Below are 14,527 nucleotides of genomic sequence, written 5' to 3'. Positions count from 1 at the left end.
CTTCCGAAATCTGGGGTCAGCTCTCTTTAGCTGGAGGTAGATGTTGAAACTGTATTTCCCATGTGTCATGTGGAAGTTGTTACCAACTGGTCTATTTATTAAAAAGATGTCTTCTGTTATGGGAATCCGTCCTTTCATTTTCTTTGCAATTTTATACAAGAAAAGGTGAGCTTTTGGGGGTTTTTCATTTCAGCAATGAAAGTCCTAATCGCTTTAAGTTCTGTTCACTCTGAACTATTTTTTGAGGAACATTTTTCTCTCTCAGTTCAGCTGCCAAACCACAAATAATCTCTGTCTCCTTATGTTATAAAAACTTAGTCTGAGGTTGAGGACAAACTGTAATAGCTGTAATAATTTTGAAACCTTTGAAGAGCTTTTCCTCTGTAGAAATACCAAACAAATTTTTCATACCATTATCCATTTAGTATAATTTTTATTTATTTGTATTTTTTTCCACAAATATACCCTCTGCACCCAATACATAAGTTTAGACAGTGTTTTGAGAGTTTTCATATTTAATCTATACAGTGCTGCCATCAATTCAGCAGAATTAACTTGTGTTCAAACATGCAGTTGAGGAGAAAGGCAGTAAGTTTTCTCCTCTAGGAAAGAAAGTGCTCCAGAGTGAGCACTGCACCTGGAGGAGAGTGTGGCTGGGACTTTCCTTCCTTATGTAAGTGGGACAAAGATCCCAAAGAAAGTATTTCTGATGTGCTGGGTTAATGTTACTAAAACCAAAACTAAACGAACGTATTATTTTTCCCACAGGGAGATTTTCTGACTTCATTATAGTCCTCAGTAGCTATAAGCAAACCTCTAGGTGTCTGATACGTTTGCCAATAGATCCCTCATATTAGAACCTGACTGAGTCTGCATTATTGCATTCACCATTTTCTCAGAATATTCTTGTTTTTTAGACTCTGGCACTTAATGTGACTGATTGGACTTTAACTCCCTTGTTTGGCTTTTTTCCAGTATTCCCCAGATCTACTTCCACCCCTGGATTAGATCCAGGAAGTGCAGCGATACAAAATAATTAGTGGAAAATAGAGTAAAATTGATTTCCTTACTAATTTCAAGAGCAGTTATGAATGTTTAGTTGTAGTGATTAACAGTCTCTGCTCTTTTCACTGTATGATCTTTAAATTGATTTCATGCAAAGATTATGACTCTCCTGCAAAAGGAACACTTGTATTCCGTGCAGTGACCTTCTTGACTTACATGAATGTGTGAAAACATAACTATAATCCAGGCAGGAAACTCCCAAATTTTCACTTAAAATAAAACAGGCAATAGCTCTGAACTATGATTGTTACTGCATTGCAGGTTCCAGGCAGGAACATGGAGATAGATAACACTGTAGTTAAATACTTGGACGGTCTTTCTTTGCTAAAGAGGTTTCGGTGAAGGAGAGTTGGTAAAGGAAGGAGATTGTTTTCATACCGTGATATTTATTTATTTATGTATTTATTGTCTAAGAACACCCTCAGCACTGTGTGTCCCGGGTGGAACAGAGAGCAGATGAGACGTATAAGCACCAATCGAGATTTATTGCATATAACGTTGGGGTCTTAACTATTCAGGATGCAAGGCACAAGCACAGCAAAAGAGTAGGGAAACTGGGAGAATGGAACAGAAGTGCAGTTTGAATGCAAAGGGCATATTAGCAGTGAACTTTGCTACTTATACTTAAATCGAACAACAAAGGTTAACCCTTCAAATGCCGCAATGCTCAGAGTTTGCTAGGCCTTTTCATTTTTCATGGGAACATTTCCACTTCAGGCCTGGGCCTGCAAAACTGAGAAACATAAAACAGTTGAATCATAGAGGGAAACTGAGGCAAGCATATTGAGAGACGGAGCATCCTGCTACACTGCAAAAATACTAAGAACTACAGAAATAAAACTATGAATATATTTCAGAGCCTGTTATTTCATGCTAAATTGTATCAGACCTAAAGATACTGTAAAAGCAGTGTGTTATGGAGAAACTGGTGCCATGGACATTTTTAATCTATTTCCATTTAAAGAGTTTTCATCCTCAGATTACTCCCTTTGAAGAAGAAAAATATTCTGCTTGGGATGCCAAAAATAGAAATTAGAATTTAATAGGATCTAGAGTCTAGAGAAGACTAGAAAAACACATTTCTTTGCATTTGTAAACATACAGTAATTGAGACAATTATATAATATAACAGAACCATTAAGTCCCACTTTAAAACCCATGCTCTGATTTTGTGGAATAAGTATTATAAGTATGATTTGGCCTTTGAATTTACTTCTTTGTCATATTTTAAACAGTGTGTTATGCTAGAATTGTGAGGTAGCTTTCCAATTTTATACATTTGATGTAATATAGAGCATTGCTTATAAGCTTAATTTTGAAGTACGCCTTTTGTTTTGGTAGAAAATGGATGTTGCAAATGTTATGATACCAGGACCTAGTATTTTGTGGAACAATTCCTCCACAGCTAATGTCTCTTCCTTATATGATAGTTTTGGAGATACAAGTACCTGCAAAAACCTACGGGTATATACTATTTTTTTTTTTCTCATAAGAAATGTCCTTGGCTGTAAGAGATAATATCGTATGTAAAACACAGGAGAGAATTTGTGGATAGCAATCACAGGAACTCTATGTCTCACTGTGTTCATGCTGTTCTAGAATGATATTTCTCATTTTAAGCTTTCACCTGTGTACAAAGGTAATTAATATGCTTGTACAATTGCATACTGGTCATTGTCTTGTGTCTTGTTTGAGATCCCTGTGTCTTCAGGTCTCATTCTTCCATATGTTGGATTTTCATAAATTAAAAAACCAAAAGACGATGGTCTGAAACAAGAGACTGTAGCTTTGCTTTGGTGACCAGAACTTTAGTTGGAGAACTTTTAATACAGTTTTACTCACAGCCTTTAGAATGCAATAATTTGGAAAGAGCTTCAGGTTTGTAAAGAGAAAACCAGGTGAATTTCGTATGTTCCAAAGATTTGTTTTTTGCACAGTTCTGTCTGTCTCCTCTAGACCCTAGCAAGTTCACTATTTCCACAAAAAGCTTATGCTTTAGCAAGCTGCCTGGACTTAGACTCTACATAAAAACCCTTGGAAATCAGATTTGGTTACTGAATGGAACTAAGAGTAATACCATTTGATTTTGCTTTAGTATTGCCTTTTTAACATTAGCATTTAGGAGTAGTTTAATCTTAATCTCTTGATGCAAATCACTGCGCTCTACTGCATAAGGTTTCAATGAGCTTGAGCACAAAAGATAAACAATAAGCATTTCTTCATTTTCTAACTGCTTTTGAAGCTTGTTTGTTTGTACCAGACCTTACTTTCAGTGAGATAGCCACTGTGTCTGCTAAAGCCTTCAGGGAAAATGAAAGCTAAACCCAGATAACATGAAGATTGCATTAAAATGTGAGAAATATTTCAGTGTACAAATTCAGCAAGTAGTGTCAAGGATATATAACAAGGAGACCATAAAGAACTTGAAGGAATAAAGGATCAGACAGTGTCTTTTGAACAGATGGGGCATAAATAGTCTAGCATATATCAAAAGTTCTAGTACATTGTGTTTAAAATGTTATTTTACTGTGTTCCTAAAAACTTCATTTAGTACAAAACACAAAAAAACTCAATTATATCGGTATGTGTGTGTATATATATAGTGTCTTCAAGAAAAAATATTTGGCATCTTTTATTTTTCTGTTTAAATAAACTGAAAAGTGAATCCTAATTATTTTTGTGCTAAAACTCCCATTAAATTAGGTATTTTCAGACAGCTTTTGAATCCCAGCTTTATGGCAGAACAACATTAAAAGCAAAGACCTCACTCCTGGGGAAGTTCTAGCACCTGATCATTCACTGAAGACCCTTCACTGTCAATAGCTTGTCAATGGCTTTCTCCATTGCAGCCCAACTCTCCTTGAAGTAGGGAAACTTACACCCTCTGTAACATCATCCTGTCACTATGGAAACAAATTCATTGCTCCAATTTCTGCACTGGGGGGAAAAAGGCAAGCCTCTAACCTGGCAATGTGACTGGAATAATTCTGCTGATTCCAGGGCTAAACCTGAAATCCTTTATTTCACTATCGGATTGAGAGAAAAGGTGGAATACAAAATATTAAAGCCTAGGCTTAAACATATGTGTCACCAGTACTTAGCAAACAACATTTAGAAAGCTGCACAGAGGAGGGAATTATTTGGTTTTTCTTCCTTGGTATGGGTCCTTTGTTAGTGTTGTTCAGAATGTCTCAATGCAGCAGTAAGTTTTGTACCTGCTGTGGTTTTTGCTGCTTTTTTGGCTTTGGAATCTCTAAGTCAAACTGAACCTACTCCTCAGTCTGTACATAAACAAATCCATATGTTACCTGTTTCACTGAAAGAAGTGCAAGGTGAACATTTGGCATGAGTCACTGAAAACATTTAAAGGCAAATCTGGTCTGAGTTTCAGGTTTATGACAAAAGCTGGAATCACGTGAAATCTCATCTAGTTCTATTAAATTTTTTTTGTCAGTTTTCTCACAGCCTTCTCACAAACCATTGGCAACAGTGTCAACTCTATCACTGTCAGAGATTTGGACTGGCACAGAAGAGCAATAAGGCATGGATCTTTCAACAATAAATGTGACTTCAGACACCAAATCTTTCCATCATCACCGCTCTACAACCTCATCCTGCGCTTTTTGAGGTTTTCCCTGTGAGAAACATGTTGTTTCCCTGCGCTAGCAGATAAAGCTGCTCGATCTGAACTACCAACAGGGATGAAGCATTCAGCAGCTTCTATGCTCTCTTTTCATAAACGTGTCTGTTTCAGTCTTCTGTAGCCCCTGCTTCTTATTGACATCTTTAAGTACCTCTACAAAGCAGTTTCTACTGTGCTTTTCTTTCTAACAGTAGTATTTATTAATTTCATTTCTAATTTTTTTTTTTTTCTTCCTCTTGCAGTCATCATTCTCTTTTGCTGTTCCCTTTTGTTCATTGCTGAAGGGAATATATAAAATACAATTAAGTTCTTTCTCAATAGCTGTTCATAGCAGACAGAGAAAAGGAATGACACAAGTTTATCCTGTGTTGGAACTGTCTCCCCATTGCGTACCTACCTTCTGCCAGAGGGATGCTGGCTGATATGTGGTAATATGTGTATCTCCTGAGAATCTTCAGTCTTAAGAGTTGCCCAGAGTTTTTCGTCTGCAAACAGAGAGCTTCATTTAGGGTTTTCTTTTTGTCTTCAAAGACATAGGGTGTTTCTAACATATTTCCCTATCCCTCCTAATCTTAAAGATGAAAACAAACAATTTCTAGCAAAGCATTAAGTTCTTGGCAACAAATTTGGAAACGAAGTTACAAGAGAGAAAGCGATACTAAAGAAACCCACAATTCTAAATTATATTTAAGAGCCAAGCTGGTGTCTAGTTGCTTCTTAGCCCCTTCTTACTTGAGTGGCTGGTGACTCAGCCGCCAATACTCCAAAAGTCTGACTGTACACTTTTGACCACAATGAAAAGTACTTTATATTAAAGACATCCTTTACACTCTGCTTACTTCCATCCTTTGCTAAGCCATTTTCACCCTGGTTCTTTTTCTGCGCTTTATTTCTACAGGTCTGATCTCTAGGATTTTTACCTTTCTTCAAAGCAGTCAGTCCTCGTATAGGCTGCTGTAAGTGTTTACACTGCAAAGCTGTTAGGAAATGGCTATTCCCAGTTGTCCTGGATTAAATTCTTGAGGCAAAGTTTATAGTTCAACACATGTTTTTTGTAGTCAGTGAGAAAAATAACTAATCCAAACCTCTTATACTCTTCATAGAGTTACCTAAATAATATGCTTCATAGCACCACTGGATGTTCTGGGGAAGCCAACATTGCTTGAATATTTCTCTTTTACTGCTATTGTTGCTTTGACAGCTTTGATTTTATAGCAACTTTAATCATGTGTATCCTATTCCTTCACCTCTGGCATTTTGCAAATATTCCATTTCTCAGTTCCTGCTACCATAACTACCTTCATCAAATTGTAATTAATCAATCTCTCCCACACCCACAGGGGAAACCCAAAAAGGAGACCATGTCAGCTAAACAAGAAAATGCTAAATGTATACATGTAAGAAAATTTATTAATTGGAAAAAAAAAAAAAAAAAGAAAGAAAAAAAATGAAGAAGAAAAATTAGATATATAAGTTAATATGGCCCCAAGGCAACATTGGCAATAACTTACATGTTGACAGTTATGAGCCTGTTTATTCTATGCTCAACCATACATGGGAAAAATGTGCCATCAAGTAGAACAAAATGGACTTGTGTTATCCTAAATACAAAGTAGCAATAAATCATATTAGGAACACTAACACTGTATTTCCATTTCCAACAACATCAACAAAGAAAAAGAAAAGGCATTTTTAAAGGCTTTTATTTTCCTTATAACATATTCCTTATAACATTTCCCTATATTCCAGGCAAAGCCACAGGATTTTCTGACTGGATTACAAAAATTTGCAGGGCTGTACATGTTATCAGAAGCCATGGAGAACTGTATCTGCAGGGCTCCTAGTAGGTCCCATTCTTTGGCCAGTGTAAGATTTGTTCTTCCTCACCTGTCAGCTTTTAAGTGAGGTGGATAATTAGAGGGCCACAAGATTAGGATCATAGAATCATTTTGGTTGCAAATGACCTTTAAGACAATCAAGTCCAACTGTTACTTGTGTCCTGAGATATTTATGACATACTAAAGTGTATTGGCAGCTGGACCTGGCCTTGAAGCAAGAGAGGATGTGGACACAGGCAGATTTCTCATGGTTTGTAATGCTTTGATTTTTTTTTTATTATTTTTTTAAATCTGTTTTGGTAAATTAAAATAAATTAAAATCAAGCTTTGGGTGTGTTTCTGCAGCTACACCCATGCCCCCCAGTTATTGTCCTAGAAGATAACAGATAATAAGTATCATTAGGGAAGACAACACTGCCAGTCAGTCCAGTGCAGGAGATAGCAGGTAAAGATGGACAGCAGTTGTGCAAAGTATGGTCCTGAGGCAAAAGCCAGAGAACAGAACTAGGCTGACACTTTGCAGAAAAAAAGGTGCCAGAAGAAAGTGAGGATGGTGAATACAGGCAGGTGAAGTTGTGATACGTGCAGCTATGTGTCATTAGCTGCAAAAACATTATTTTCTAGGGAAAAAAGATCCAGAGTTGAATTGTATATGTTAGATTCCCAGATGACTCCATAGTTGCAGGTAACATAAGCAGTCAAGACTCCTAAGTTAACACTGAAAAATACAATATTGACTTTTAAGCACAATAGCAGCTGGATTAATTTAATCCATCTTCTGGTTTCTGACCCAAGCTAGTACTGCCAGTTTTCTTTTAATATTGTCATCTGCAGTCTGAATCTTGTTGAGTCAAAAGTGATTCTATTTTGGTCCAAGTTGGTTCTTTTGATGGTAGGTCTGACTTTATATTAATCACTCTACAACCATAAAAGCTGCATTCAAAATGTACTAAAATTACCTTTTGACTCAAGAAGGACCAGATACATAACTATCAAAACTCTGTGAACCCTTCCTTTTAAGACTTGTTCCATATGATCAGAAATGAGAGTATGTAGTCCTATGCATGTAAATGCATGACATTTATTTGCTAAAATTCCATCTGATTAGGCAGATCAAGAGATTCTAAACATTTATAAATTACTGGGCACTGTGGATCCTGTCCCTTGAAAAGGATAACCTATACAGTTTATTGCCTGCACAGTATTCTCAGCAGATACACAATTTCCAAAGAAGGGAGGAGAAAAAACAATTACTGTTTGAAAAGATAACTTAGATATAAAATGAGCAAGTGTTTTTCTAAGCAATGGCTGAGTTTTCCAACCTGAACAGTGAACACCAAGCTACACACAGAAAAAAAAGTGCTGTTAACATTTTCACTAGTGAATAACTAATGATGGTTGAGTAACACCTTCTGATGAAAATCTTCTGCATCTTACCTCAAATGTAATCAACAGAGATAAGAGGATCCATTAAATTCTTAATAATAGATGAAAGCATCACTTGATCTAGGTAGTAAATTTAAAATCCACAGAAATATCAGAAATGTAGAAAAAGAGCATGACTCCATGTCTTTACCCTGATCTTCTTCACTTAGAATTCATGTCATCTCTACATGAGATCCAGGGGAATGACCTGCCATTACTAAGAGACCTTCAGCAGCTCAACATGCAACAATGACATTCAACAAAACTTGTTACAATTAATTGGTATAGTTGATTGAACGAAGAGGTAATGGGAGAATTTTGCTACGTAGCATCTCGTCAATACTACTGATGCTGCTCCTTATTCTTGACCATTTGGTCTGTTATTTTTTATGTAATTAATTTTTCTTAAGGTGTTGAAAGCTTGTGTGTCATTTCCCTGCAGACTTAACTATGATGACACACAAAGCCTAGCACTGTGTTACAAGATTCATTTCATAAAATTGTAATGTACTTTTGAAGTAAAGCAGCTCCTTTGTTTATAATGTAACATGTTCTCCCTACTCAAATGCAAAAAATACAAAATTTATTTAAATAGCCAATTTAGTTTGCACTGAACTAACTACTATCATATACCAAAATAATGTCAAACAAATGGCTAAGAGCAGTGGTGTGTATTGCTAGGCATAAATCTCCATTCCACATCACAATGTTAGATAGCAAGACCCCAGCTGACCATGACAGCATAGTATGCCCAATAAGCTGAGACACAGGAAATATTATCTCTATTAGCTCCAAAGGGATGTTGTGCCCTTGCAGGTACACAGATTTAGTATTCACTAGCATGAATGCTAATGGAGAGATGTGCTATGTGAAGTTACAAAATTGAACGCTGCAGATGAGAGAAATGTCTTTAGCCCTTTTCAGTGATGGTCTGTGCATTAGATCCTTTCTGGTTTTTGCAGGTAGAAACATAGAATGTAATAAATGGGTTTGATGCAGCAGGGCAAGTGTTACCAGGAGTTTTGAAACAATCCTCTTCTTCCCAATGGGTTGTGCAGGAAGGAGAAAAATGCAAAGAATAATTGCCATCCTAAATGCTGTTACTTGTGTTTTTCTGGTAGAGGTAATGGAATTTATTAAAAGCAATAAAACCTTATTTTTCCTTCTCCAAGTAAGTAAATAGTTCTCTGAAATATGCAAGTGATTGATTTTTTGACCAAGAAAGCTCCATTATGCACAAGGATTTTGTAATCATTAGGTTGGCAGTTTGGTCCCAAAGACTATTACAATAATTACATGGCTGCAGGTGACTCCTTACATCTAATTTTTTATGAATGCCCAAACCCAATGTTGAACATGATCCCTTTCAGATGTTTCAGTCCTTTGCTTGTCAATTTTAATTTGTAGTGTTGTATGTTGATTAACATGCTCATGTCAAGTTTTGTGGGACATCAATCTAGACTCTAAAGGGGCAGCTCTGCAGAGTTTGTTGCTCTTTTTGCTCTTTCTTGATCTGTTTTACACTGTTTTAGAACAAACTGTCTTTTATTTACCAGTGTACCTGAGCATAGGCACAGGTAAATGTATCACTATGTGCAACACAGCATATCCCCTCACTGTCCTCTCTAGAACATAAGAATTCTCAGCAAATTTTACTTGTATTGTGAAACTGGGCAAAGGTTTTCTATTATATGGAATACTTTATTAAAAACTAAAATACTTAGGCAGCAAATACTTTTTAGTAGCTTTTCTGAGTAGAACCCCATGGCTATGAGTGCAGGTCCTGTTTTTTTCTTAATAATCCTCTGAACTATGGTTAAATAAAAGACAAGTAAAGAATTTAATAGCTGTTTCATCTACTATAATCTGCTTCCACTCTTCTGTTTTAGATACTGGCACACACAGTCCCTCCAACTGCTGAGCTGTCCTGCCCAGACTAAGAGACAGTCTTTCTTTTTCCCTTCCAATTCCCAATATTATCCTGCAGCTTTCCCTTCTTACTCCCAGTGATCCAGCCAAATTTCATTCCTAATGCCAGTGAGACCTGAGCTATGAAGAATTAGATTTCCTTCATTCTTTTCATTAATCTCTGAAATATTATGTACTAGGACCCGAAAGGTTTCAGTGATAGGATACTGCAATAAATCTATGCTAAGTGAGACCTGTTAGACAACTACTAATCTCATATAGTCACCTGTGCTAAATCTTGCATCTCAGATCTATCTGTAGAGAGAAGATTCATTTTCTAATAATGTGTTATAGAATTTACTTGTCCATGTTGGTCCAGAAGATGTGCAAAAAATAGACTGCTTATATATATTCAGCAATTTAAACTGTCATAGAAGTTCCAGACAAAAGACAAGACAAAAAAAGTGTAAAGTATCTGCAGTGACTGACTTGACTGGTGGTGTTTTGTGAAAGTTTTTCTCTGCAAAGAAATTACAAGAAAATGAAAGAAAGTGTTAAAAGGACAGGAAAAAAGTAACAATCATCCCCACCCCCCAGAAAACCCCAAACCAAACACAAATCCAGCACCACCCTTACCCCCAAACCAATGTGCTTTTAGTTTGGCCCTAAACAAATCAATGAATGAACAGAAGAGCTTGCAAGGATTATTGCTCTAAAAACTGGAGATAAATGATTTAAGAAATTGGTCCCCTGTGCTGAGAGAAGCAGGATTTTGCACATGCCTTCAAAGAAATACTCTATTGTATCAATTTCTTTTAAAAAGTGGAACAGAGGAGAAATTTCTCCTTCTGATAGAGTCCTGAACTTTAACTGAATGCTTAGGTCAAGAAGGGGCACTAATTTGAAGAGCTTATCTTTAGTCATTATCACTTGAATAATTAATTTACCTCTTCTATTTAAATAACAGCAGCTACTGCTGAAATGCAGACTTCTTGGATTGTGCGTTTTGTGTAATGTTACATTTTCTAAACTAGGTGCATTAAGTTTCTGGGTTTACATGAGGTTCCTTCCAGTTTTCTTCTGACCACTCTGCTGAAAGGAGTCTGAGCTAGATTTTTGAGTGTCAGATCCTGATTTCAAATATTTGGAAGTGTGGGTTCTGTTTTGGCCCATTTCTCATCTTAATTAAATGTATTAAACAATCTTGGGCTTGCTGCTAGTCCCTAGGGTATCCCACTATTAATCTTGCCTATACTGACAATGGGCTTTTTATTCCTACTCCTTGCTTCCTTCCTATTAACCAGCTTTTAATCACTGACAAGAATCTACCTCTTATCCTGTGGTTACTGAATTTCCCTAGTAGTCTCTTGTGAGGAACTTTATCAAAAGCCTTTCAAATGTCGTAAGTATATCACATCCATTGCTTCTTCTTTATCCTCTGTTTTGTTTACCATTGAGAAGCATAATTCTTCATAGACAAAGCCAGGTTTTCTTTGTATATAATTTTTTTCTTTCATATTATTGTTTTTTTTGTTTTTGTTTTTTTTTTAATTGTGCTGCACTGTGTGTTTAAAGTAACAGTAAATGTGCTGTACCATCTTGAGTGATATGACTGTTTTTCTAGTACTCAGGACTGTTTCTCTGCTTGCATTTCTTTTCAAGAGCCCACTTTCCCATAACTCATCCTAAACTAAAAACTGTTTCTCCTGTTTATACACTGGCTTCAGCAAAGGGATTTAACACACAGCTTGTGTGTTGAGTTGGCTGGGAATATGTCATATAATTCTGAAAAATATAAATATTTCTCTAAAGAATATAACAGTCATATATGGTTCAATGTTGTCTTAGCTTGGAAGAAATTGCTCTTCATCTCAGCTATTCTCAAAATTACTTAAGATCAGTTTTCAAGTAATTTAAGCAGATAGCTATGTGTCCCAGTTTTATGTGTGTGAAATCAGGTATCTGTCCATGCCAATAGTCAAATAACCAAAGGAAAGGAAGATAGATGCAGCTTAAAAAGAGGGGTCATGGATTATCTTTTCAGTATTGAAAAGTATTATCTTTTCAGTTGGGATACAGTGCAGCCCTGACTTATGACAGTGGCTGTAATAAAAATGTAGTTTTTACCTCTTCTCATAATGTTTTTATGGCATTGGGCAATAATTACAAAATTAATTAAACAAAGAGCAAAAATGCCATATAACGCTTCTCTTGTATTTTTGGGTAGATGATTTGTGCACTGAAGAGTAATTAGTATGGCATTGAAAATACACCAAATCAAATTAGATAGTGGTACTGCATTTAACAAAAATGTTTCCAGAGACCCTATTACAACAGGACATTGATCCCTGATTAAGGTACTTAGGTACTACCATGGTATGAATAAATGATAATGGAACAAACCTTTCCACTGCAGACTGCAGCACTTCGTATGTTCTTTCAGCTTTCTTGGCAGCCCCTCTACCCTCCCCTTACCACGTTCCTGGTGCTTTTCTCTTCCTTCAGTCAATACAATGGTTCAAGTGACAAAATTTCTGTCTCTTGGTACTTCTTTAGACTACAGGTTGGAACAAGTGAACCATAAGTCACTCCATGAAATACTCTTTTGTGCAACCAGGCTCAGAGCAGTTGCACCTTTATGCATATTTTATGCACATTTATGGGCTGCATTTCACAGTGCTGTATTTAGTTCCATTACAGTTTTCTATCATATTGCTCTTTTATTATGGCATTAATTATGCATTGGTTTTATTTTATTTTACACTTTTTTTTTACATTATTTTCTTAGTTGTGTTTTATAATGCATATAAAGTTAATTTGTACCAGTAAGGCTAATGTTATCCTGGCACTTTACATTAAGCAAGTTATTTTCTGAATGCTTTTGTTTTGGTGTAGCTTAAATTCCCTTTTTTAAAAAATCCAACATTTACAAGTCAGAGACACTAAATAATTCATGAGGAAAGGGAATTTTTATAAAAATTCAAGAGCTTTTTTAGCAGGATGAGCTTCCAGGATGTCATCATTTCAGGTCATACAAAGCAGCCATGTTGAAAGTGTGTCACAATCTACCTGAGAGATGTGTTGAAACAGTCACTAATGAAGGGGATTAAATTAAAATGGAATATATACTTAAATTTATAGTGATATAAAGGCTTTTCTCGCCACATGTAGCATTGATAGTTTTGATTGGGAAAAGACAGCATACATTTACCAGATTAGATTAGATTACCCCACACTGGACAGTTTTACATCTCAGCTTGACAGGGTGCTGAGCCATCTCATATAAACTATAGTATTACCTAGAAAGGTTGGACCAGCTGATCCTTGAGGTCCCTTCTGATCTGGTATTCTATGATTCCCCACACATGATGATCGTGCTTGTGAACTGGCAAGAACTAGGTGTTCTCACTTGTGGGTTTTTCCAGAGGTAATTCAGGGCACTGAGAGGATTCCATTCCCTTTGGAAAGAACTAGGTTTTTCCAAAAGTGGGTTATGTATGTCAAATAATAGCAATGCAGGCAAAAGTGAAACATCATAATGAGTTGCTGGGATACATTGTGACTTCTTTGAAAATAATAAAATTGTTGAGCTTGTATAGATGAATTTATACCTAATAATTTAATTATACCACCCTAAGAAAAAAAAAAAAACAACTTATTTTTGTGTGGAATTTAGGGGCTCTGATGAAGCTTATTGGACTAATATCACCCTAGACTTTGGAATTGTAATTTTGGATATCAATCTGGAGGTATCACCAAATAATTGTTGTTGTATCATGGAGGTAATTTCAGTGATGCTGTCTGTGTCCTACTTAAGCTAGTGAGTTCCAGGAAAGCAAAAAGAAGACTGTAAGTGTAGCACTCTTTGCAGGTGGAATTGCTCATACCAGGAGTTTCTTATTTACAAAATACAATTTCTTGGGCACATTAGAAACATGGGCTACAAAGTGTACCAGTGAAAGTACTGCAACAGTCTGGATGATTTTAACCAGCAGTTATTTGACTGGGAGGCAAATGGTGCTTCTGAAGGACATAGTGGGTATGGGTGACAGCTGTGGTCTTGAGCTTTGAGCTCAGAGCTGTCATGCTCAGTAGTGCAGATACAACTGATGAAAATGAAAACTAACCATGCAACAGAGTTAATCTGCAACTGTAAGGTACTCAAGGAGTGCAAGTCAGCCCTCATAATGGAAAGATACTGTGGAGGCAGCAGTGGTATCTAGTTTGATGCCACATAGTTTGAAAAACACTGAGTGTAGCCCAGGTTTAACAAACCCAGAGTGTATCTCCCTGTCATTGGTGTTCAATGAAATAGCATGAAGAAGTCCTATCTGCTTTTTCATATGGAGATTATATTGTTTGCTGCTGTTGTTGTTTTGTGTTTTTTTTTTCTTGTCTGATCACATACCAGTTTTTCTTAGGTTTTGATGGGAAGATTTGTTCAAACCAGTCTTGGTTTACACAATACTAAAAATTAACCAAGTCTGTATTAATGATGGATAAGAAATTCTGCAATGTTGATAAAACAAAAAAAAAATAATGTTGGCAAAAGCTTTGATTATGGCTTCCCACCTTATTTCTGGAACTTTCAGCTCTTTGAATTTATTTCTTTATAATTTCTTCTTAAAAATTGCATAGCTAGGTTAAC

The sequence above is a fragment of the Chaetura pelagica genome, unplaced genomic scaffold, assembly GCF_000747805.2.
Source record: "Chaetura pelagica isolate M959 unplaced genomic scaffold, ChaPel_1.0 scaffold69, whole genome shotgun sequence".
In the NCBI taxonomy this organism is placed as follows: Eukaryota; Metazoa; Chordata; class Aves; order Apodiformes; family Apodidae; genus Chaetura; species Chaetura pelagica.
This window is presented reverse-complemented; position numbering follows the sequence as displayed.